This window comes from Anser anser, assembly GCF_964211835.1.
Source record: "Anser anser genome assembly, chromosome: 1".
In the NCBI taxonomy this organism is placed as follows: Eukaryota; Metazoa; Chordata; class Aves; order Anseriformes; family Anatidae; genus Anser; species Anser anser.
The window spans coordinates 150,721,625-150,748,500 of NC_139720.1; the positions used below are offsets into that span (position 1 = coordinate 150,721,625).

The following is a 26,876-nucleotide window of genomic DNA, read 5'->3' on the forward strand; positions in this document are numbered from 1 at the left end:
CTAGGAAATCCTAACTTCCATTAAAGGAAGCATTTTGGAGCTCTTTAGTTCTATTCTGCCTTTCCTTTGCCTCCCATTCCCTTCCAATGCACATTCCCATATCAGCTTCCATAGTTCCATTGCACCCCCTCCAAGTAAGAGAGCCAGCTCTGCCATCAAATTCACTGGAAGCACTGGAATTACTCAGAGATTCCCTTTTTTGCACAATATCATTCACTTTTCTCTAGTCAAATATATGGGAAAAGTACACTGCCACCCTGGCAAGTCTAGAGAGATTGAGACTCACTGCAATGTGCTGCAGCCTGGCTCATCTGTGCCTACCAAACCCACACTTAATGCTAATCCAACCCCTGTTACCACACCACCACCCCCCCACAAAAAGGCAGCCCTGAGCCCACTCCAACCCCTGCAACAGGTCCAGTAGCTGGGCCAGAGAACTAACCTATGCCAGTACCGGTCACCCGCTGCCTTCCAGGTTACACCAGAACAAACAGCCCCAAACCGCCTGTTTTAGCCTCAAATGCAATGCACTGCAGCATGTCCCAAGCCAACAGAGGTGTGAAGTCAGTTCTTACTCTGTGACATTAGTCAAGACTGGCTCTTATCCCTGCAATCGGCTTCCTCATGAGGACAAGTGGAAGGGCAGGCACCGCTCTCTTCTCTTTAGTGACCAGTGACAGGACTCACAGGAACAGTGTCAAGCTGCAACAGGGGAGGTCCAGGCTGGACATCAGGAAGAGGTTCTTTACCAAGAGGGTTGTTACGCACTCAAACAGGCTCCCCAGGGATGTAGTCACAGCACCAAGCCTGTAGGAGTTCAAGAAGCATTTGGACTGTGCTCTTATGTAGTCTCAATTATTGGGTAGACCTGTGTGGTGCCAGGAGTTGGGCTCGATCCTTGTGGGTCCCTTCCAACTCAGGATGTTCTATAATTCTATGATTAATCTGCCCATGGCTCTGGCAAAAGATCTAGCTGAAAGGCAGCTTTTTGCAGAGATTTTAGGTACACGCATGACCTGCAGGCACTCCTGCAATCAAACACAGAGGAGAAAAGTTTTCATTCCATGCTGTGACAGGCTTCTCCATGGGGGGAGGGGCAATGACTCTAAGGGCCAAGGATAATGATGTGGGATGCTCACACAGGCCTAGATACCCACAGCTGCAGGGAGCCTTTGCCTGTGATGTCAGTGCCCTCCAAGTCAACAGGTGTTCAAGATTTACCTCTGCCATCCCTAGAATGACCCCATGAACAGTAGTGCACTTGCAGGGGGGGCTGAACCATCACCACCTCCAGCTGTGTCCAGTCTTCTTTCAAGAAAGATTTGCTGGCAACTCTAGGTTGATCACAAGTGCAATTAACTATTACCCATCTTAAAAGGCAAATCAAGATGGACATTTTTGAAATCACCAGCAGGAAGTGTGTATTATAGGTGAGCCAGTGTTCTTCTGTTGGAGCTACAGCATCTGAAAATATAACTACAGCTGAGAGCTCAAGTGGTTGCATGTCAGGCTGAAACATGCCCAGCTTCTCCTGCTGTCTGCATCCCATTCCAGCACCACTGCTGATTTACCCCACATGTTCAGTCCTCCCCTGACTATTTCCAAGGACTTAGTGCAATGTTTCTCAGAAATCTCCAAAGTAGAAATACAAAAACATACAATCAGACATCCTAGAATGGCACCCAGTGTACAAGGAACTAGAAAGTAGTACGTATTATTCCTTAGAAGTACAAGGGATATTTGACCAGGTAGCTTACATGGAAGTGACACCTTGACCAATACAAACTCTAAACAAGTAAAAGAATTAAAACATCTCAGAAAAATGTAACCTTCCTAAGTTGAAAAAGCTTCACTACCTCGTGGTGCAGTATGATGCAGTTTTATCATCTTGTGAACACCCACTAGGGAATAGAGATGCACTTTATAGAGTATTTCTCAGAAAACTACTTACATATTTAGTGTACAAGATTTATGTCAGCATGGATTACTTTACAGATCCTATTTTTCACTCAAGGCCCAGTGGATTTTCTCCTGTTACACCAGATGCAGTGAACAAACGCTAACATCTCTCATCTCCACATAGAATCTTTCCCCAACTTGTTTTAATTGAAATAATCACGTGTAAAGAAAACTATCCTATCATCTTCCTGTTTTTTTTAAGATGTCTTTTTTGTACAGAACATTTTTCAGCCAAAACACCACTTCTATCAAGAATGGCCAATTGTCTTTAGTCAGTGTGAAAACTGTCGTTTCCAATATGCCACATCTCACGATTTTGTATGTTAACATGTTCAAGTGTCCATGTTAATTTTTGAGCACACAGTTCAGAGGTTACGTGATCAAATGAATGAATGATTAAGAGGAGCTATCTAGAAATTGAACCTTAATTCATGAAGTCTAGAGTTAAAGTCCTGTGACATTGTGCACATTTCTTAATGTTGACCTTACCAACCGGCTGTGGGTAATATTTGTACTCAATTTTCAAAGGAGCCATCTCAGAAATAAGGGAGCCCATTTCATGCACAAGTAATTCTCAGAAGTGCCTAATTTATTTTGATCATCATCTTTTGGCTCCTTAAGCCTTAAAATCCTTCACCTTCTAACAAGATTCTACCCTAAGAGGGGGGAAAAAAGAGCTGGAAGAGATGTGAGAACGTTTTAAAGTAGAACAGGGACACTTACATGAGAAAGAGCAAGCAGTTCTGCAAGACTGCTAAAACAGATCTGTAACCATATTCATGTAACAAATCAAACATGCTTACAGTGACGAGGATAACAGTAAAGCTCATGTTTTCTTTCTTGATCCATAGTTGTTCCATGGTATTTCATCAGTCATTGATGTAACCAGTCACGTGTCACTCGGCTTGCTGAACTGCTGTCTTAAATATAAAAAACAGCTTAGTTTTACGTTGACAGGGAATACTAAGAATTTCAAGTACAAACCATTTGGTCTCTCAAAAGTATTAACCTAAGCTCCCTGACACAGTATTGTAATACCATATGCTAGTTTGGAGCAATGCATCCAAAGGTATCAAAAATCACTTGGAAGGGTTACCTTTATACTTACGTTCTCTCACCAGAGAAGCAGCGAAGATGCATCCATCATTATTTCTTCTCCTTTTCATTTGGAAGTTACCATTCTCTCAAAATCCTTGGGCAAAAACCTGAGAACAGAGCAAGTGGAAGCAGAATCAACAGCAAGTTGGAGGATAGAGATGAACAGAAGTATACTGCGTCACAGAGAACATAGAGGTCAAAAAGTTGAAGAAACCGAGATGGATAGCTGCTCACAAAAGGGAAGAAGGGCACAGGAAAAGAGAGCAGACATCTTGAAAGATAGCCATTTATGACCTAAGAGCTACTCAGGAAGGCAGAGAAAAACATGGAGAAAAATCTGAGCAGTGTAGGAGGTGAAATTTCTATCACTGCAGTTAATTTACTTGAGCTCTTTGTGAAATAAATGCTGTTAAGTATTTTCTTCCAGAAGACACCAGAACAGTAGCTAAGTTAGCCAAACGTTCTTAGATTGAAAATGCAATTGGATTGTTTTATCAGTTTGAACACTGAAAATATGACAGGTATGAACTGTCACAAATGGAATTAGTATGTGGAAAAGCCAGTTGTTTGCCTTTGAGATTCATGCCACAAAAATGAAGTAGTTACGCATCTAGAGTTCCTCTCACTTTAGAAAGAGAAATTCCCCAAAATAGTCAGGAGATGAAATGACCATTTTTTTCAGAGTAGCATGCAGAGTGTTCCCCCAACTCCCCAAAAAAGTAAACAAGGCTAAGTGACTTCACTACCTAGACCTACCATCATTCTTGTTTTTAGAAGAGGACAGGTGCATTCTGGAAGTGCCACATCACCTTTGTTTGCCTCCCCACCAGACTCATTTCTCCATTTAGAAGGCCTAGAGGAGTGGAGTTCTGAGATTCTTGATGCATTTTAGGGAAGATGGAGAAGCCTTGAAGGACTGTTTCAAAGATGCTGGTAACTCAGTTCTTGAACTATGGAGTTGGTCAAGAGCTGCCAGGAAGGTGCTTTGTTCAGAAAGCACAGGTTACGACCTTAACCACATTACCCAACAACCCCTCACCAAACACCCTACTAATAAAATACTGAAAAGCCCTGTCATTTGGATTGCCCTTGTACCTGACTGTTAGAAAACATGGGCTTCACAAGCAATATACTCCAAGTCTTTCCCACTTCCTTAAACCACATTACCTCTTTGCCTTCAGGAAGAAACAGTTGATTGGATCTATTCTGCAATTCCCTAGGGAATAAAGAAACAGCTCTGTACTTTCAAACCATCTTTAGAGGAAACCACACGAGAAAGGTCTGGCATGGTGAAGACACACCTTTACTAGTTGATTGTCTTATTTTCTCAATCTAAAACAAGTACAACAGATAACGCAGCACAGCAACAGTCTCTCAGATTCACCCTTAATCGTGGTAGTGGAGCACATGCAAGTATTCCAGACATTTACAGGCAAAACACCTTCCCAAGTTTGAATGCTAACACAGTTGAGCACAGTTACAAGGGACAAACCGGATACAGAAAGCTCTATCACCCAAGCTGCCTGAGCCAAAGGCAATCTTTGACACAACTCATGGAAACCTAAGACTCAGTCAAGTCCCCTTCTTCCTCTCCAACTAGGGAGGATACAAGTCCACTACTGCAGGCATACACACACTTGCAGATCCCTGAACACCAAACAAGGCCCCTCTGGCAGGGGAGAGCCCCTGCCCAGCTCCCAGACCCCTTACCTACTTCACAGCTCTCCTTCTCACCAGCAGTTCCAGCTTCAACTCTCCTGCAACACTCCATCCTGGTTTGGGCTGGAAGTATCTTCCTCCCAGTACCTGGTGTGGTGCTGTGTTTTGGATTTAAAATGACCCACGCTGGTAACACACTGATGTTTTAATTGTTACAGAGCAGTGCTTTCAGAAAGCCAGAGACTTCTCAGCTTCTCATACCACCCTGCCAGTGGGCAGGCTGGGGGCACACAAGGAGCTGGGAGGGGACAGAACCAGGACAGCTGACCCTCAAGTGCTTTAAGGAATATTCCAGATGTGGCTTCCTGATGAGCACTTTCAAGGGGTGACTAGCCAGAGGGTTTGAAGACCACTGCGTGGGGACCGCCTAGGAATCAGCCAGGGGATGATGAGTAATTAATTGCATAAAGCATCACTTGATTTGTACAGGCCCCTGCTACTCATCCCCAGCCCAACTGAAGAGCCCACAGGTGAACACGCAGCCACACCCCCGGCTAGGCAAGATCCACACAGCTCTCTCCACCACCAGGCATGACCTGCAGCCTCCCTCCAGCCAACACTGCACAGCCCTGCCCTCCCCTCGCTCATACCAGACACCCCCCCCCACACACACAACAGCTCAGCTGGGGCACACCGCTCCTGTCCCAGCACCCCCACGTACCAAACCCCACTCTGTCCCAGCACCAGGCACTGCATGAACCCAATAAGGGGTGGCCGGGACCGCTCAGGTCCCAAGCACCCGGAGGCTGCAACGATCGGGCACAACCCCGAGCCCACCACAGAGACGTCCCGGTGACGGCAGACCCTGGCTGAACCTCGCCCTTCACCTCAGGACCCGCTCCCATCCCCTCGCACGCCAGGCGCAGGGGCTGCACCTCCCCACTTGTAACGGCGCTACTTCAGCCTCGGGGTTTCACCACGGGCTCAACGACCCGCTAACGACAGCTCCGTCGCTCCACAAAAGCCCGAGGAGACCCCAGCACCCCCAGGAAAAGAGGAACGGGAAGGAGCAGGCAGACACGCGCAGAGCCACGGCAAACCTGAGCACCGCCCTCGCCTCCAGCGCTGCCACACAGCCCCGCTCCCGCAGCACCGCCGAAAGCCACCCCCTTCCCTCCTCGGCGCCATTTATAGGCCAGCCTCGAGTCCCCGCCCCCCGCCCTCACACGCTAATTATGCTAAGTACACCCAGAATGCTAATTAGCCGCAGTCCGTGTTCCAGAACTTTCTGGTAAGGGGTTGGGGGGGGGGCGCTGTTGCTGAGGTGCTCCCTGCCCCCCGGCTGTCAGAGCCACGGCTGCACAGGGGGCAGGTGGTTGCTGGGGGGTGCCCTGAAAAAGGGCTGCCCTGCCTTCGCGAGGTCCGCTCTTCTCAGCCAAATTGAAATGGATTGAGCTCCTTTCCTACCAAGTGTGTCACACGTCGTCTTTTTCTCCTCGGTCTCTCACAGGCACCACGGGCTGGGGATGCCTACACCCCTGGCCTGGCTCCAGCAGCTGGCACCCAGCGCACTCATCAGTCCACCCGGTAGCTGGCTGTCCGCGCTCGAAGTCATACAATCCCAAAATCATTTTGCTCAGAAAATAAATAAATAAATAAAAAGACGAAACCTTTAAACCTTGAATAGTTGTACTTGCCTTTTCCTGGCTTCCCTCTGCCTCCTTGCCAGGCTTGGCCACCACCTGAATCCAAAACATAACACCCTACCAGCTACTAGGAGGAAAACGAACTCTATCCTAGCTGAAACCAGGACAAAAAGTTTGGCAAAGCTAAGAAAAGAGAAGAAATGACAGGAAAAAACAAAACAGCTGCTTCATTCATTCTGCTGAGGAGGATTTTATTAAATACAGTCTATTGAAATGAGAATGTATTTTACAAAATCCTTTCCTAACTAAGAAGCTGCTGTGGGAATGTGGCTGTGCGGACGTGATTGTGAGTGCAGGAATGTGAGCATTTGCTGGGGGGGGAGGGGGAGGGAAGTGTTCATTGGAGTGGCTTGGCATGTGAAATAGCATGTGCTAGGCAATGCTGACAGTGTCTTGAAGAGGGAAGACCCAGGTAGATTGGAGGAAGGAGGAACAATGGCCAAAATGGCCATGGCCATTATAGATTTGCCAATAGCTCTTGTCCAGCTCTGGGCAATCTTGGGTTGTCCCGTTAAGTCTGTGCCATGCACTCAGAATGTTCTCCTCAGGCTAGCTGTCAGAGGCAGCCAGACAGTGGTGATGACCCCTGCCTAGGAACAGGCAAAGCGAGATCAGTGCCCTTCAAGGCCATCAAGTACAACTGTCAACCTGACTTACCAAATCTCCTCACTAAGCCATGTGTACTGCCACATCCATGTCTGTTAAATCCTCCAGGGTTGGGGGAGCACCACCACTTCCTGTGGCAGCCCATTGCAATGGTTGACCACCTCCCTCTGTGAAGAAATTCTTCCCTTTATCCAACGTAAACCTGCCCAGGTGCAGCTTGAGACTGTTTCCTTGGGTCCTATTGCTTGTCACCCAAGGAGAGTGACATCATCCTGGCTGGCTGGTCTCCCATCAGCCTCTTTCTCTGCAGACTAAGAAACCCCAACAACCCTTGTTCCCTTGGCTGCTTCTCATTCGTCTTGTCTTCCGATCCCTTCACCAGCTTTGTTCTCTGTGCACGCTTCGGAGCGTGTATCCTCCCTGCAGTGAGAAGCCAAGTGCCCTCTGGTAAATTCATGTCCCAATGTTTCCATGTCCCAGCACCCAATGCATGTGACGTGGTCTTTAACAGTCTGTTTTATCTCTTAACCTTTCCAGAGGCTTGTTGGCGAGTTGCCAGGCCTCACCATACTGATATCCCAGCCAGCGCCCCCTATTCAGGGAGACTTCACTTTCATGGCTCCTTTGATCACACACAGCGCAGGTTTCAACACTCACAGGTGGTGACCTGTGTTGATGGCCTCAATGGTCAGGTCTACCCCTCGATCACAAGCACATCTTTCTGCATGTGGCATCCGTCCCCCTATGTCCTGATACTTCATGGGCCCACTGAGCTACAAACAGCTCAGCCTTACCGTCCCCTGTAGACATCCACGTGAGACACTTGAGTTCTCAAAGCTTAGTCCACCTCTTTATTATGATGTTTTCTGGGGGCATGACTCTTGGGCACGTGAGCATCTCTGTTACGTATCTTTTCTACTGAGGCAGCAATATCCTCCCACACTAGAGCAGCACAGGTAGGTTTACCTCTGTGCTGCCAGTTGGTCTGCTTCCATTGCTGTAGCTACCCCCGCAGAGCATTTGCCACCTCATTGCAGATGTTCTGTGAGGTCACAGTGGGCCCCATGAATTCATGCAGAGGTCCCGTAGCACGTCCTGTCATAGCCACCTTGTGCTCGTGGCCTAGAGGGTGCAAAGCAGGTTCTGGCTGCTGGCAAGTGGTAGCATGGGGCAAGCACAGGGGATTGCTACTCCCAGCTGCTGCCTGCTCTTCCTTCTCTCTCTCTCTGTTCTCCTCCTCTTGGTGGCCCCATGTTCCGGGGAGACCTTGACTATCCCATGGTTAGGACTGCGCCCAGGTAGGGTTGGCAGTGAGGGATGCTCTGGCAATGCTGGCTCTGGGCCCAGCACCACGTTCTTGGGGCTGCCTGGCAAGCAGTCTTGGCTGGCAGGGCCATAAGGGAAGCCGTTGGCGCTAATGGGAGCTTTGCTGCCCTGTGCCTGGTTACTGCAGGGTGGGGGGCAATGGCTCTTGAGCATCTCCCCATATCCCAGCTTGGGGCCTCAGGGATGGCCTGGAGGGAAGAGCTCAGCTGCTGTTGACTCCAGGCACAACAGCCTTTCTCCTGTTCCCCTGCAGCACTCCCCTAACAACGCCAGGTCTCCCTGCCAGGTCCCCAGCCCACAGCCGAGAAGCGAAGATGGGGTGGTGCTGGGTGAGCCATCTGCTGGCCAGGGCGCTCTGCACTGTGAGCAGCGCAATGACACCCTGTTGTCCTCTGCAGCTCCCTGTTCGGTTTTTCCTGCTTTGGGGAACGTAACAGGCCCCCCGGTAGGCAAGCACAGCCTTGTCTGTCCAGCGGGTCTTTGAGTGCTGGTGCCTATTGCCCTGAGTCAGCATCTGGGGAGCTGCTGGGTCCCACGTGTGGATCCCATCGTCCCTGTGCTGTCACTGCACATCCCGTGTAATGAAGCCTATTAGAGTGTGTCACGAAGGCTTTCCTCTTCTGTACTCCATTGCAGGTTCTCATGTAGGCAGCGCTTATTCAGCTTCTCCCCCGAAAACTGGTTCTGAGCCTTGGGGAAATCCCAGGGGTGAGTTGCCTATATTGTTGTCCTTGGGTGTTTGTCTGGGCCCTGGTCAGGGCTCGCCCAACGTTAGCCACTTGTGGCTTCCACGGCATTACGTGATCCCCTTCCAGTCTCTGCAGCCCCTTTCCAGGGGAGCCTAGCACAACATGGAGAGAAAAACTTGGTTGTCTCTGCTTGCTTACAGCTCTGCCTGCAGGCCGCCCATCTCGGCAGTACCGTTTCCTTAAGCATCAAGGCTTTTCCAGGGGTAAGCAGCCCACCTTTATTGGCTTTGCAGTGACAGCATTTATTTTCAGTCTTGTTTTCAGGGGAATGTACCTTCATACATTCTTCACTGATGCTCAGATACGTGTAAGAGCAAAGTGGGAATCAAGTAAGGCTTCTTTATCTCGTGAAGCTGCATTGCAAGCTGCTGAAGCCTTGAGCTTCTTCCAGCATTGTCTGCAAAGACAGCAGCTTTTGGGGCTGAGTTTAGAGCCTGAGTGAACTCCTGGGGGTCCTTTTCCCCAGGAGCTGTGCACATGGTGAGTTTTATGCCAATACAGTTCCCGTGCTGGCATCTGGTACCACACTGCCACGTGCTTGTCAGTGGAAGGGGGGAACGGGTGTCAGGCAGCATTAGTGTTTCCTGCCATTCAAAGCTGAAGGAGTTTATTACAGTATGTGACAGGAGCTGTTCTCGTGTGCCTTTGGTTGCAGATGTGGCCACAGGTGCTGGCTCTGCATCTCTTCAGTGGAATCCTGATTCTGAGTCTTGGAGAGGTCACCTGGGTACATCGGCTCTATATATTTCATGAGGGAGCTGCCAGGCTACACCCAGGAGGTCAACCCAGCCACTCTGCAGGCATTTCTTAGGAAGCTGTTTATTGCAGCATTTCACACTAGCTTTCTTTCTCCGTATTCGCTTTCAGCTGTTCCCATAAAGAATGTTTCACTGAGTTTTAGGATGGATCCTGGTTTTGAGCAACAGGGACATCCCAAGTTGCCAATGCTTCTTTTGGAGTAAGAGTAAACATTTAGAGCGAAGAGGATGACAGGTGTTGGGGAGTAGTTACGAGTTCAAACTGGGTTTGCTGCCATTCAAAGCTGAAGATGTATCTTGCAGTATCTTACAGACAAAGCTATTCTTTTTTCTGCCTTTGTTTGCAGATTTGGCCAGAAATGCTGGCTCTGGGTCTTTTCTACAGAATAGGGGTATGGAGCATGGGAGAAATTGCATGGGTAAGGCATGCATATTCATTCCCAAAGACACTGCTGGAGATAACCCTCATTCAGCCTCTCCCTCACGAGTGGGCTCTTGCTCAGGATGACTGTACCTGGTCATCCTTGTCCTCTAGCGCTAACACACGAGAATGAGGGAAAGCAACCAAGTGAAGATAACTGCTCGGACTTGCCAAAGACACTGCGAGACTGTCAGTGGTACAGAACTCCTAAAAGCGTGTGACTGTCCCATTTCCTCCAGGGGCTGGCGGTGAAAAAAATGCAGAGGTTTCGGATCACAAATGGGTGCCAGAGCGCATCGCAGTTGTGGTGCTGGCCATCCTTGTGTGTCTGTTCCTTCTGGCGGCTTTGGGCTACTCAGTGAAGTGGTTGCTGAAGATGAGACAACGGTGAGTAGGTTTTTCCCAGCAGTCTCTGCCAGATTGCTGCTCTGTGCAGGGAAGCATTTCTAGCGAGAACATCCTGGAGCACAAGGAGCTCTGGGCAGCTCTTTGCTGGGATTTCTGCTGAGAGACTTCTTTGATGTTAGCCTGTCGATTCGTATTAACGCATTTTCTTTTTGAAAACCCTTTTGTTCTGTCGCAGAGAACCATTGCTGGGTGAACCTTCCTTTCCCTTGTGGAGTAAAGATCCAGACAACGTGGAAAAAGAAAGAAAAATGGAAGAAATCGCAAAAGAGATTGAAAGTCTGCCTGAGGGACCATGCACATTATTAAGACCTCCACCAAATGCCCTGCATGAGAATTAAATGTGTTTGTGCAAACAAAATGTTATACTAACCTTGCATGTTCAAAAGTGATTCTGCAGCCATTTCAGAGGTACAACATTGGGGGTTATGTGTGAGAAACAAAGTAGTGTTTTTGCACTAGAAGTTGTTTTTGCAGTGGAAAATCCACTAACCGCGCATATTCAAAAGCGATTGTGCAGGTATGACAGTAGTATAACAATGGGGAGTGTGTAAAGCAGAGAAGAGGAAGGTCCCACTGTCTCAAAATAAGGACGATAGCTAAGAAAAACAGAATGAGCAGTACGAAATCAGTGAAAACAAAAATTGCGGTCCCTCTAGTCAGGAGAGAAGGAAAAAAAGGAAAGGAGAAATTAACAGTTGGTCAAATAAAATTGTACATATATGGTATAGAAGGGCATCGAGTAGGTTATGAATCTGTAGTATTCAGCCAGTGAGGAAAGGGGAGAAATCAGGTGTCAGTAATAAGGAATATAAGGTTAAGATGAACTTTTACTGTGTGCTCCTGCTTGCAGGATGCCCACCATTGCCATAGCAAATAAAACAGCTTCACAGAAGACCCTGTCTGAAAAAAAAAAATCCTTCTCACATTATGATAAGCAGATCAGGGGTCAGTGGAAGTTTCAGCTGTCTTCCTCATTTTGGGACAGTGAAGAAATACAGGACGAGCAGTGCAAAATCCGCAAGAACAAAAAATCGCAGGCCCTCTAGTCCTGAGAGAAGGAAAAAAAAGGAAAACGACCAATTAATGGTTGGTCATATGCAATTTCATATGCAATTGTACAGATATACAATACATATAGCAACAAGCGTCGAGCAGTTTGTGAACCTGTAGTACTCAGCCAATGAGGAAACAGGGGAGGAATTAAGCGTCGGGTAATAGGGAATCCGCACTCCTGCTTGCAGGATGCCTGCCAGTGCAGTTGCTAATAAAAATGCTATTTCACAGAGATCCTCGCCTGAGCCTGTGTTATTGGCTCTTGTGTATCACAGATGCAAGGGGTAACACAGAGGACACAAGGTGCAGATGAGGCTGAGGCACTGAATGCCTTTTTGCTGTAGTCTTTCTGTCCTGTACAGAATTTATCAGACAATCAAGTGATCAGCTGTGCTTAGAACAAGTTTATGAAAGGCAGGTCCTGCCCGGCTCATTTGTGGACATCATCTACTAGAATCTTAGTAAAGCTTTTGAGAGTTTCCCGTGGTATTCTCCTGCAGAGACTGCCTGATCAGGGCTTGAAGAGGTTTGCTGGCTGAAGAACTGGCTGGGTGGCTGGGCTCAGAGACTCAGCGCAGAGTTCAATCCAGTTGGTGGCTGGTCGCCAGAGAGGTTCCCCAGTGCTCCATACAGAGGCCAGGGTCGTTCAGTATTCCCATCAGTGATCTGGAGAAGGGGTTCAAGTCCACCCTCAGTAAGCTTGCAGACAATACTAATTAGGGTCTCCAAAGCTATCTATCCTGAAGCAGACCAGCTCCCTGACAATTTGCATAGGCTAGGTCAACAGGCCAAGTCTGACTAAGTGACAGCCAGCAAATGTAAATGCTGGGTGCTGCATTTGCATCAGAACCCCAGAGCAGTGGTGTGGGCTTAGGGATGAGGGGCTGGAAAGTTGCCCAGCAGAAAAGGGCCCGATCCCAGCAACTGGGCTGTGGGTATGAGCTGTGAGATGGCACAAATCTTCTTGTGTATCACCCAGGTGAGCACCCCGTCACCTGGTTGCTCCAGTGCAGGAATAAGAAGGCCAGTAGCCTGGAATTAGAGCGCAGGGAAGCCAAGCGGCTGGATCCCTCTGAGGGAAGGTGATGTTGACAGAGCAATGGGATAATGGTCACAAGTCATCAGCATCCAGAGGCAAGTCCTGTTAGGTGTGGAAGAGAAGTATCCCTTCAGGGAAGATGTCACCCAAGCAAGTGGACCTCCATGGAGACGGGTATCCAGTACTAAAGGAAGTTAGCCACGCTGGAGAGAGTTTATGGTGACTTGCAGTACGATGACCAATTCTCTAAAGATCCAGATTAAGTCAAGTGCATACAACCACTGTAGCACAGGTTTGTATGGAGTGCCCCATTGTTCTATGCCAACTCATTGGCAGTAACGAGCCGGAAAGACAACGAACATATGCCACACTAATCGGCTGGCCAACTTCAGCAATGCAAAAAAAGCCTCTCTCCCTCCCTATAGACTCACATCTCAGCTGTTGAGAAGCTTTCCCCAAAGGCCCACCAATCAAGAATGCTGTGCAGAAGCTGTCCTGGAAGTTCCGGCAGTTCAATAAGGTTACGTCCTACTCCCTACCTGTACAAACCAGTATCTCAGCTACTAGGAGCAACCACTGCTCTCTGCTCAAGAGGATATAGTAGGTACACACCACATGCCACCCTGCAGTTTAACCTGCGTGATCGTGGAGAGGACATGAAAAAATGGGATGGAAAAATCTACCTTGACCCTAGAGGTACACAAATTGCAAGGAGAACAATTGCAAAAGCAGTGTCTTCTGAGAAAACTGCTGCTCCAGTTTCCATGGGCAGTCATCCAGACACAGTAACGAATACTGTGACCAGGACCAGATGAGCTGTGCCTCCAGCCAAGTGGAGAAAAGGACAACCAGGTTTATCTGACTGTGTGGACTCAATGGCCTGGAACATCAGCCCCACAGGGCTTTAAGACTCTAGCGGGCACCAGTGTACCCTAATGCCAGCAAGCTAGAAAGCAGCAGACCCCATCTGTGTTTCTGGAGTGACAGGGGGATCCCGACAGCTAACTGTACTTGAACTTGAAGAGAGGGTAACTGGGAAGGAGTGGCAAATGCACCCCACTGTGACTGGCCCCAAGGCTGCAGGCATGCTTGACATAGACTATCACAGGAGAGGGTACTTCAATAATCCAAAAGTTACCAGTGGGCTATTGGCATAACTGTCTTGGATACACAGCAAATTAAGTAGTTGTCCTTCCTTTTGGAGGACCCTTTTGCTGTTGGATTGCTCTAAGTCCAATAACCCTCAGCAAGGAGGGGGGGGGGCAGATACATAGTACTTAAGCTTTCTGACAGGTTACACCAGAACAAATAGCCCCAAACAGCCTGTTTTAGCCTCAAATGCAATGCACTGCAGCATGTCCCAAGCCAACAGAGGTGTAAAGTCAGTTCTTACTCTGTGACATTAGTCAAGACTGGCTCTTATCCCTGCTACCTGACCATGGCTCAAAGGATCTACCTTAAAGGCAGGGTAAACAGCTTTCTGGGGAGATGTTAGAGGCATGCATGACCTACAGGCACTCCTGCCATCCAATACAGATGAGCAGTCTCCATTCCAGGCTGTGACAGGCTTCTGCACAGATGGGAAACTGCAGTGACTAAGGGCCAAGGATAATGATGTGGGATGCTCACACAGGCCTAGATACCCACAGCTGCAGGGAGCCTTTGCCTGTGATGTCAGTGCCCTCCAAGTCAACAGGTGTTCAAGATTTACCTCTGCCATCCCTAGAATGACCCCATGAACAGTAGTGCACTTGCAAGGGGGGGCTGAACCATCACCACCTCCAGCTGTGTCCAGTCTTCTTTCAAGAAAGATTTGCTGGCAACCCTAGGTTGATCACAAGTGCAATTAACTATTACCCATCTTAAAAGGCAAATCAAGATGGACATTTTTGAAATTACCAGCAGGAAGTGTGTATTATAGGTGAGCCAGTGTTCTTCTGTTGGAGCTACAGCATCTGAAAATATAACTACAGCTGAGAGCTCAAGTGGTTGCATGTCAGGCTGAAACATGCCCAGCTTCTCCTGCTGTCTGCATCCCATTCCAGCACCACTGCTGATTTACCCCACATGTTCAGTCCTCTCCTGACTATTTCCAAGGACTTAGTGCAAATATACATATATATATATATATATATACACATACACATACACAAAGCAAGTGATGCACAATGCAGTTACTCAGCACCTGCCAACTGATGCCCATCCCTGAGCAGCAGTCCCCCCTGCCTACCAACCCAGTTTTATTGTTCTGCATGACACCACATGGTATGGAATATCCCTTGGGTAGGTCGGGGTCAGCTGTCCTATTTCTGTCTCCTGCAAGCTCCTTGTGCACCCCCAGCCCCTCGCTGTCAGGGCAGCACAAGAAGCTGAACAGTCCTCGGCTCTGTTTAAGTAGTGCTCTGCAACACCTAAAACATCAGTGGATTATCAGCATTATTCTCATACTAAGAAACACAGCACCATACCAGCTATTCCGAGGAAAATTAACTCTATTTCAGCCAAAACCAGGGCAATCAGAAAAATCATGTACTTTTATTGTAAGGAATCTGGTGCTATGATTCAGGAGATCTGAGCTGTAGCATGGTATACGAGGACCCATCAGCACACATGAGCAGTGTCAGAAATACTTTGTTGGTTTATTTGTCTGTTTGTTTTTGTTTGTTTCAAGTTTTAAGATAAAACTATTTGACAGATGAATGATATGACTCCCTTTAAGATGTCACCTAATGAAGTTGTTCAGAAAAAGCTAATTCTGACTCTAACTTTTCATCAAAACCGGAATAAAATCTGATGAAGGTGGTGATTTTTTTCTTTTGATTTTACTAAATTGGCTAGGAATAACTGAAAATCAGCACTGAAGTGTTAATGGAAGTCACATATTACAGTGGTTGGAGAAAAAATAAGGTGTTCACTGGAAACTAGAATGGATTCATTTCCATGTTTTTTCTTTCTGAACCCAGTCTGTCCTAGAATCCCTCCATCACTTCTGCTAGTCTGCCTTTAAACTAGAAAGGGTAGCCAGACTTACAATATTTTTACATATGAGCAGAAACCTGTTACTACAGAACAAGTTTTCTAAAATAAAACTCTGTTGATATGTTTTCCTAAAAAGCTCTTTAAGATTTAGAATCATAGAATGGCTCAGGTTGGAAGGGACCTTAAAGATCACCTACCTGGCTGCAACCCCCCTGCAATGGGCAGGGACACCACCCACTAGATCAGGTTGCCCGGGGCCTCATCTGACGTGGTCTTGGACAACTCCAGGGATGGTGCATCCACAGCCTCTCTGAGCAACCTGCTCCAGTGCCTTGCCACCCTCGCAGTAAATAATTTCTTCTTTATATATAATCTAAATCTACCCTTTTTCAGTATAAAGCCATTCCCCCTTGTCCTGTCATTATCCAACTGAGCAACAAGTTGCTCTCCATCTTTTTTATAAGCCCCCTTTAAAGTACTGAAAAGCCACAATGAGGTCATCCTGGAGCCTTCTCTTCTTCAGGCTGAACAGCCCCAACTCTCTCAGACTTTCTTCATAGGAGAGGTACTCCAGCCTCTTGATCATCTTTGCGGCTCTCCTCTGGACCTGCTGTAACAGATCAACATCCCGACACATCCAGACGGCATCCCTGTACTCTTCCCCAGCCACGTGTTCCAGCTTCCACTGCCTGCGCATTTCCTTCTTGCACCTCAGTTTGACCGGCAGGTCTTGCTTAGCCGTCTTGGTTGTCTGCCTTCCCTGCCCACTTTCTTATGCAGGGGAGTGGAAAGTTCTTGTGCTCTAAGGGAAACATCCTTTAAGAGTTGCCAGCTCTGTTCAGCTCCTTTGTCCCTAAGGACAGTGTTCCAGGGAATCTTGTCCACTAGGTCTTTAAATACCTTGAAGTTTGCTCTGTGGAAGTTTAGGGTCCTGACTTTGCTCTTTGCCAGGCCTGTATTCCTCAACCAGGGCATGGTCACTGCAGCCCAGACTGCCTCCAGCCTTGACGTCTTTAATGGGCTCTTCCACGTTAGTGAGCACCAGGCCCAGTAACTCTTGTCCTCTGGTTGGTTTGTCTAATACCTGGACCAGGAAGTTATCCTCAACGCAGTCTGGGAGTCTCCTGGATTGCTTACAGCCTGCCGTGTAGTTTTCCCAGCAGACATCTGGCTGGCTGAAATGCACCATCAGGATGAGAGCATGCGAGTGTGACATTTCTTGTAGTTGAAGCAAGAATGCCTCATCCACAGGCTCTCCTTGATCAGGTGGCCTGTAGTAGACCCCTACCACAAGCTATCCTTTATTGGTGTGGTCCCTAACTTTCACCCACAAGCTCTCAACCTGTCTGTTACACCTCATAGAAGTTGATTTGCTCAATGCCTTGAATATGGTTTGAAATGAACCTTTAATTTGCGAGGTGATATACATCAGCGTTTTTTTTTTCTGTAAGAGCTTTTGTCCTACAAAGTCATGTTTCATAAGGTGGACAGGAATTATTTCAACCTCTGATGAAGAATCCAAATTTTTGTTCATACTAAATTTTTCTTTCTTGAAGATTAGAGGACAAAAATTGTGTCACATTTTTAACATATTTTCATTTTTTTCTACTGACAGCCTTTTATTTAAAATGTGCTTCCACTACCAGGTACGAGTAATTTGTCATATAAAGCCCGTAAGCATGCTCTTTTCATTTCTTCTCATTGGCTCAGCTGTTAGCCAGTGATAGCTGTACTAGTAAAAGCATTTGGAGATTGAGAGGTCTGTGAATTTCCTTGGAGAAAACATCTCCCTGATTTTTACTTTGGTTGAATGAATAAATTGTAGCAAATGTTTTGATTCTAATGTTGAAGGATAAAGCAAATCACACTTAAACTATGTTGACATCACCACCCACACCTGAAAAATGTTCAGCATCGCCACAACAGAGCAATAGACACAGGTAGGCAGTGGGGTTTACAGCAGTCATCACTTAGCATGCCTGTAGGCATTATCATAAAACTGGGAATTATCAGACCATGCTTAGGCACTTCTCTAAATCATTGACTTCGTTATTCAAGTAAGATTGAATTTCACCATCCCAGTCTCTGTCCTCACATCCTACCTTCAGCTGTGAGAGACAGCCTTACTCTCCCTTCGGAGCAAGCAGGGTGAGAGGAGACCTGAGGGACATGTTTGATTCCCTTACCAGACTACTGGGATCACTGAACTTCATGTGCCCTATTTGTTCAGCAAGTGCACTAACCACTAAGCTTTTATGTTTAATAGGTCAGACCACCACTTCCTCCTCTTGTGGCCATGTTTTGGAATGAAAATGTGTCATGCTCGGTGCTGTCATAAGTAGGGGTGACTAGATAATGAATGTCAAATTTATGTCAGATTTATGCTTGAGATAAGTACTGAGACATGCCATTTAGCTGCCCTGGGGTATGTGAATTGGCAGAACGCTTGTCAGGAGGGAGTTTTACCCATGGAGAGCTGAAAGCATATGGTCTTGTTACTATTCAGGCTGCCAAAATAGTTACGTGGAGTTAAGGTGAATCATGTACTTGGCCTGAAATCACTTACTTTTAATCTGAATCATGCTTTTGGTGACTTTCAATAACTTGGCCTCATGTTCAGTTTTCATGATTCTCTGTGGACCTCTACTGAGGAGTTCCTAAAAAGTTTTTTTTTTGTTTTTTTTTTTCTTGAGTAACATAGCCAGTTCAGAAGGTATGCAAGATGTTCCTAACTGCCTGTGCAGAGGCACTGACTGGAGCCTGCTCCCAGGGGAGCGTTTTGCAACTGGAGTAGTGGAATTTAGATCTTTGTGCACTGAAAAAAATACTTGTAAGCTCAACAGAGTGGTGTGGTGCTGGAGTCTTTATTTGGTCAGTGAAAGGATTTTGTAGTAGGACTGAGGGAGAGGGTGCTACCTTCTATAGCAGGTGCAAGTAGATGGCCGCAGAGCCAGAACTCACTATTGCTTCTGCTGGGGATACCCCTAGGCTGTGCTTGGCACCTACAGCTTTATTGCTAAACAGTGGCTCTGCTTGTCTTCACAGTCCACATAAAGCAATAGTGTAACTATTTGTACAGGGAAAACAAAAGGAACAAAATAAAATGAAAGAAAAAGGAGCTTGTCCAGTCCAATCTAAAAGGAATTGAGAGACTCTGATAAATCAATTTTCATATGTAAACTACGAGTGGTTGAGAGTGCTTGCATGGTTCTTCTGTTTACTAAACAGCCTGGATTACAACAGCTAATACAATAGGAAAAGCTTGGGGTGGGGGTGACAGGGATAACACTCAAACCCATCCAGTCATACTGAAAAGGAAAAAGTCTTCAACAAAATTAAAAAGCAACCTGCAAATTACAGAGAGATTTTTGACGCAGCAGCAGTCAGCTTGCAAAGCAGTATAAAACAGGCATGGAAATTTGTACTGGGAGAAGGAAATGGGGAACAGAGCTATGCACTCACCAGGGCATGGGGTGGGCACAGGGGCCTCACGGGGGCTTTCTCACCAGGGCATGGGTCAGTGGGTGCAGGAAGCAGCATGGGGAATGACACAAGGCTGGGGCACCCACCTGCCCCACAAGGAGGGTTGTGCTCAAGGGGCGCCCACGGTGGCGGGGCCTGTGATACCAGTAAATAGTTTGATTGTTTTGTTCACTTTGTTTTGTGTGAAAGAGATAAAATATGTGCTTTGAGGAAAGGGCAAGATGACCCTGGCCTTGGAGATGTCTAATGGATGATTAACTGAGGAACTAGTAATCAGACAAACTGTTATGTTGACATTCTTGAGGGAAACATCCTGACTAGGCCCTTGAATATGTTACCAATCAACATAAAGTGAATAGTTGACTGAAAAACAAAGATCAGGAGTATCTTTATGTGAACTGTCCATGAACTATCCTCATGATAATAGTAAAAAATTAAATTTCTCTGGGGTGCGAGATCCCAGCCCAACAAGGGATCCTTCCTCTCTGAAGATGCGCAGAATGATTGTGTCATGTCAGCAGTGTGCTAATTAGGTAACCACTCAGAGATGAGGGAATTGTACAAACATGTAAACATATTGATAAGGGATTGTATAAATAGTAGTGCAGAAGGTCCTAAGAGTGCCAGCTTTGTGGGAAACCACCTCGTACCCAGACTTTTAGTTTATCGATGGCTAGTTAATTATGTGGTTTTAATAAATCAATAAATTGCTTTGTGTCTGACTTTTTTTAAAGTATATGAATTGAACTTTTTTTTTAATTATTTATTTACTTTATTACTTTATTTTATTTCCCTGTTACTTCTACGTATTTTGTTATTGTTGGGAAAACAACACTTAAAGGTATGGTGGTTTTGGAAACTTGCTTTAGAGAAGGAATGTATATGCTTTAATTGCAGGAACTGTCTGTAGAATTGAACATTGTAATGTCTCCTGCTATTTAGTCTTCCTAGGATGGTCTGTTATAGCAAAATTGGAGCCAAGAAATATTTCAGAGCACCTTGGGATGAATAAACTGTAAAAATCACAGTAAGATATGATGTAAGGATGCAGTGTATGGCTTTATTAAATCACTAGCTTTCCGGAACTGTGTTGGGTCAAAAATATGTAAAGATGTTTATTAGTCGGTTACCTGTCTGCAACATGAAACAAAGCCACAGAGATGGAGGGAAGCTCTTAGCCTCTTTTCATATATGACATGATCTGGAATATAAAATAAAATTACATTTAGCAAGGTACATCAGAAGTTATCTGATTCTTAAATATTGATAGATGTGAATTTTAAGAGTCAGACCTGAAAACAATTATGTAATTTTATGCAAGCAAAAAACACCTAATGAAATCAAAATCTTACTTGAATCAATCTTGTGTAGTTTTATTCAGCTTCTTCTTAAAGATCTCCTTTCAGCTCTTCTTATTATCTGTACCTACACCTGACTCTAGCTATTTTTCATTAATTGCTTGCTTTAGTGTTACAATATTTTGTAAGCCCTCTTAAAAGGCTGTGCAAAATGATGTTAATGAGTCAGTACTTCAGATTTGATATAAAGTTCATATTTAAATAATTACAGTATCTGTCTCATTATACAAAGCAGACAGTAAGAGAAAAGTGTTTTCCCTGAGACTACAAATAATATAAGGCTTATAAATAAATAAACAAATAAATATAAGGCTTATACCCCATATTTTCCTAGATGAACGGTGCACTTTCTGTGTGTGTGTGTGATGCAGTTCATTAAGTACAATGTGTGAATGACACTCTCTCCTTTTTGCCACCAGCCCTCTGCAACTCTTAGATTGTAGAGCTGTTAGGGGCAAAAGGTTTCTCATCAAGTGTATATAAAGAGGCAAGCGCAAACCCCTAGATGGCAGTGAGGCCTCTAAATTAACATGAACAGAATAATAACAGTGGGCTGTAACATGAAGGATTGCAACAAAGCAATGCTATTGCTGTAGAAGAAAAGGTAGACGGCTTCGGTGTAAGTATTTGGAAGTGAGATATAAAAAATGAAAATCTGTGTCTTCAAAAGTATTTTTCAGTTGACAGAATTTTGGATAAGGAAGAAAACAGGAAAAAAAAAAAGGATTTGAAATAATTTATCCAAAACATAGAGTATGATCTTGAACTAACACAAGTTGTTCCATATTGTTAGTAATAGAAGAAGAAATAATACAATATTGTTTAGTATGTTACATTTGCGATGTACTGTTCCGAGGCTGCGCTTGGAAGATACAAAATATATGTGCAAGGGTAACATGAGAATGCCCCGATTCATGATGAGGAGTAAGGAGGATTAAAAGAATGCTCAATTTGCAAGACGTCTAGATAACTGGGGCTTCTTGGACTCTGGGAACTGGGTCAAACCAACCTTGCGGTTTGGACTGAGACCAAGGGCTCAGAGAGCATGCGTGAGAAGGAAAGGTTAAAAAGTTCAACTCTGATGAAGACATCGTACTTCATCCCGACGACCACCCGGACGACCACCAGAGAGTAATACGCAAGCGCAGAAGGACTGATAAGATAATTAGCATACGAAGCGAGGCTAGGCGGAGCTAGGAAATGAATATGCATAGCTGAGTTTTGAAACCTAATGCATATGTAGTATCTTAGGAGATAAAAGAGAACTAAGAGAACAAATCAGACGAAGTTAGATTTGGGCAGGCATGCCCCTAACTTCCGGCGCCTAATAAAGCACCTTCATATAATCACTTTGTGGATTATGTGTCTTCATGAACGCTAACATTCTGGCGACCCAGGTGGGACCTCGTGGGCACTGCTGAGGCGGCTCGCGAACTGATCACGCTCCAGCCGGCACCGAGGAGTTTCTCGGGGAGCCATCGGCCGCGACCGACCCCCGCTGCTCACAACGTACCTCTGAAAGGGTAAGAAAAAGGTGCTTTCTGGTAATCGGTACCGATCTGGTCTGGGAGCCTGCCGGTCAGATGCGGCGAAGGCCACGCACGGTTGGGCTAGGGAATTCCCGTGGTAAGCCTAGGCGCCGTCCGTCAGACAGTCGCGAAAGCGCTGCAGGTTCGGCATCAGTGGTCTGGTTCTGCTGCAGGCTCAGCATCTGGTTCGGTTCGGTAAAAGCTATAGCTGATAATGGAAAAGCTTAAAAGTATTCTGGGCGGTAATGCTTCGGTACCGCGATCCTCCCCTTTGGGCTGTTTACTAGCACACTGGAAGGAGGGGTGTTTCGGGCAGGAGTTACGAAAGGGTAAACTGGTTGATTACTGTAATGTTTGGTGGCCGCAGTATGAACTAGAAGATCAAGAAAGTTGGCCAGAAAACGGAACCTTACAGTACAATACTATCTTACAATTAATGTTATTTTGTGAGCGAGAGTGCAAGGGGCCTCTCTGTGTGATTGCGTGATTGTGTTGTGAGTGAGACGCAGCATCGCTGCGAAGCGAGTGCGGAGTTCCGATCCGCGGTTCCGTATTCTCCGCGAGGGGAGCGGCCGGAGACGAACGAAGCGCATGACAGACCGAAAAGAAGTGTTGCTTTATCCAAATGTTGATTGGTGGTGCCCAATACACGGGCCCGGCGGTGCATCTTGCAATCCTATTTCGTTCTTAAATGTTTTGAGTGTGACAAGGAGGAAGGTGGGAGCATTATCTAAGTAACAGTTTAAAAGTTTCGGTATATTTGCGGTGGTGTTTGGTCGGTTTCCCAAGTATCGGGGGAGGGGGGCTGACTGATTATCAAAGCGGTAGAACGGAGAGCCACTTCTTTGGTGGTTCGGGCCTGAGCCCTGGGAATTTGGTAAACCCTTTTAAACCCCCGTCTTGATGGATACACAGGAGTGATTCCTTGTTTTGTGTAGGCTTACTAACAAAGTGCATGAGAAAAATTAGCATTCGGCTTGAAATTCGGCCTTGTTGAAATGTAAATTTTGTGGAAAAGGTGGTATTGTTTGTCTAGAAGACGGAAGGCTGAGTGCTTCAGGTGTTTTTCCGAAGTCCTGTGGATTTACGATTGGAACGGGGCTCATTAATAATCTGAAATAGTGAAGTTTGTATGTGGAGTTTAATCCCACAGAATTGGGACATTTGAGAAGACTAGGAAAACATAGTAAAAACCTGCAATAAAAAGGTTTGCGTGGAAATTGAAACAAGGGACAGTAATTAATATAAATAAATAAAAGGGAATGGGAAATCAAGGAAATGGGTAATATCCAAAACAAAGACGTTTTAAAGAAAGCCTCCTTGGGTGTATATTGGCACATTGCAAGGATATTGTCGGAAGGGGGAGTGGGGGGGGCGCGGAAAGCAAGAGGATTTCCACTAAGTATTGCAATCAATTGTGGCCACTGTATAAACTAAATGGCCACTTTATGGATCAATCGACTATAACAGTGTCTTGCAATTAATGTTGTTTTTGAGGAGAGAAGGAAAATAGGATGAAATGTTGTATACTGATATGTTGTTTCAGCATCTTGGAGGGAAAAGGTATGGAATTAAGTTGGCCCCTGACTGAGCCTTTGGTGTTGGCATTAGAAAAGTACAGGCTGGAGGAAGATAAAGGAAGTGTTAAAAGGGTTGTTGAAGGTGTTAAAGGCTGTGTGGCATGTAGTATTTAACAGAGCTGTTTGAAGTTGAATGAGCAGGGGAAGAGGATGTAGGAATGTTAATAGTTCCGCCTCAACCCGAGGCTGAGATCTCAAAATCGCGGTGTGAGCCCTCTGGGGCGGAGAGACCATGATGGGTCCGGGAGAGAGTTGTCATGGAAACAGAAAAGCAGCTAACTCTTGAAACAACCTGAGTTCCTGTGTGAGCTCAGATTGCCAATGGGACCGCTCAGGGAACTTTCAACCATTGCATTCCCCTGACCTCCCCCCCCCCCCCCCCCCCCCCCCCCCCCCGAGACCCTTACCACCCCGGAAATCATGTAAATACCAAAATCTGGTTAAATTGGGAATTGAGAATCTGTTCCAACAAGGTCCAAAAGAAAACCCTATGGAATTTTTGAATTTTTGGACCAACTTTGAAATGCAATGGAAAAAGAAAAAAAAAAGAAAATTTGGACCTGGCTTCAGAAAACAAACAGAGGCAATTGGCTAGCCTCTTTCTAGGGCAATCGGCCCCTGATATCAGAAAGAATTTGTCTTAGGCTGCAGGATAAACTTACAACAGTCAGAAATGACGGGGACCTGGGGCATCTACCCTAGCAGGTCCACTAGTTGAAATAAAGCTAGGAAACGAAGAGAGAGGCTTGAATTTTTGTTGTTGTTGGTTACAGGAGCTTCTTTCTCTGTGTTAATTAGTCTGTAAATGTAATAGGAGCAACATATTCAGTGTTAAGTAGTTTAAAAGGACGATTGGGAACTAAGACAACTACAATAATTGGAGCCACAGGGAAGGAGGAGGAACGGCCATTCTTACAACCCCTTGATTTGCGTTTTGGGGGTAAGGAACTAACCCATGAATTTTTGTATGTACCAGAATGCCCGATTCCACTCTTGGGACGGGATCTATTAGCTAAATTAGATGCAACAATAACCTTTGAGGATGGAGAATTAATAATGAAGGTACCTGAGTCCAAAGTAGGACAAATCCTAATGATCAAAGATAAACCCTTTGTTAATATTCCAAGAGAAGTAGAAAATGCAGTTATACCAACAGTATGGGAAACAGATGTACCAGGGAAGTCGAAACTGGCACAACCGGTAAAGGTGGAATTAAAGGAAGGAGCCAAACCTGTTCGAATCAAACAATATCCACTTAAGATAGAAGCTAGGCAGGGGACAGTGAAAATTATTGACAAATTTCTCAAACATCAGATTCTGGAAGAATGTAAATCGGAATACAATACTCCAATTTTTCCAGTAAGGAAGCCGAATGGTGAGTATAGATTGGTACAAGATCTTAGAGCAATAAATGAAATAACAAAGGACATTCACCCGGTAGTGGCTAATCCTTACACATTGTTAACATCTGTGAGAGAGAAATATAAATGGTTTACTGTGATAGATTTAAAGGATGCCTTCTTTTGCATACCTCTTGATAAAGATAGTAGAAAATTATTTGCCTTCGAATGGGAAAATCCTCAGAGTGGACGAAAGACACAATTAACTTGGACAAGACTCCCACAAGGCTTCAAGAATAGCCCGACCCTCTTTGGAAGCCAGCTGGCCAAGGAACTGGAAATCTGGACAACGCAAGGACAAATACAGGTACCCAGAAGTCAGTATTTGCTGTTACAATATGTAGATGATATTTTGATTGCTACAGAGAATGAGTCGCTCTGCACCCAAATAACCATCGAAATTTTAAATCAGTTGGGAATGGGTGGTTATAAAGTTTCAAAGGAAAAAGCACAAATAGTTTGCTCAACTGTAACATATTTGGGGTGTGAGATTTCCCAGGGACAAAGAAGTCTGGGTGTCAATAGGATAAAAGCTATATGCACCATCCCGGAACCTCAAAATCTCCATGAGCTAAGGGCCTTCTTAGGAATGGCTGGCTGGTGCAGATTATGGATAATGGATTATGGACTCATAGCTAAGCCCCTTTATGAAGCTAAGAAGGCACAGGATTTTATTTGGGGAAAAGTACAGAAAGAAGCTTTCAAGAAACTTACAGATGCCTTAATGAAGTCACCAGCTTTGGGCCTACCAGATTTATCAAAAGATTTCCAGTTATTTGTATATGAAAGACAACGACTAGCACTAGGGGTACTAACCCAGCGACTGGGAAGCTGGAAAAGACCTGTGGGATACTTTTCTAAGCAGTTGGATGCTGTAAGTGCAGGATGGCCCTCATGTTTGCGGGCGGTAGCGGCAACAGTTCTCTTAATCCAGGAAGCAAGGAAACTTACCGTGGGAAAACGTATTGAAGTTTTTGTACCACATATGGTAACAACTGTTTTAGAACAAAAGGGGGGCCACTGGCTATCACCCAGCCGAATGATGAAATATCAGGCAATACTAACTGAACAAGATGACGTAACCTTGAAAACAACTAACCTGTTAAATCCAGCAGTATTTCTAGGAACTGTTCCAGAAGAAGGACCGTTGGAACACAATTGTGTGAAAATAATCGAACATACCCATGCCAGCCGCGAGGATTTGAAGGATGTACCCCTTGAAAGGTATGACTGGGAACTTTTTACTGATGGTAGTAGTTTTGCGGAGAATGGAACACGATATGCAGGGTATGCAGTAACAACCCTGAAGACAGTGATCGAAGCAAAACCTTTACCACCTGAAACATCAGCACAGCGAGCAGAACTGATAGCCCTAACTCGAGCACTGGAACTGAGTAAAGGAAAGATGGTAAATATTTGGACAGATTCAAAGTATGCTTTTGGAGTAGTCCATGTTCATGGAGCATTATGGAAAGAAAGAGGGCTGTTGTCCTCACAAGGAGCCAATATAAGCTATCAAGAGGAGGTGTTAAATTTGATAAATGCGGTACAAAAACCAAAACAAGTGGCTATTATGCACTGTAAAGCTGATCAAGGAGGAACCTCAAAAATATCAGAAGGGAATCGGCTGGCAGATCGAGCAGCTCGACAAATTGCTCGGGAGGTGTGGAATGTAATGGCTTTGGTACCACTCAAGGTAGGCCCCACTTGTCTTAATCTTCCCAAGGAACCAAGATATTCACCAGAGGATGAGAAATTAGTACAT

The 26,876-nt window shown here is 45.6% G+C and overlaps 1 protein-coding gene across 45 annotated transcripts in view; it reads right to left on the bottom strand.

Moving 5' to 3' along the window:
* LOC310892886 (uncharacterized protein) overlaps positions 1–26,876 on the bottom strand; it is a 151,038-nt gene that overhangs the window by 9,961 nt on the left and 114,201 nt on the right. For 19 of the 45 annotated variants that reach the window (XR_014578547.1, XR_014578548.1, XR_014578549.1 and 16 more), the window contains 4 exons: positions 4,225–4,273; positions 3,068–3,164; positions 2,763–2,879; positions 576–1,028 (listed from right to left, as the gene is read on the bottom strand). The gene's annotated coding sequence lies outside the window, so the exon portion shown is untranslated. Of the gene's footprint in view, positions 1–575; positions 1,029–2,762; positions 2,880–3,067; positions 3,165–3,813; positions 4,027–4,224; positions 4,274–4,767; positions 4,881–5,816; positions 5,905–11,614; positions 11,739–15,958; positions 16,175–26,876 lie in introns of those variants that run through there. The other 26 variants (XR_014578550.1, XM_083821135.1, XM_083821127.1 and 23 more) reach the window with 24 other exon arrangements.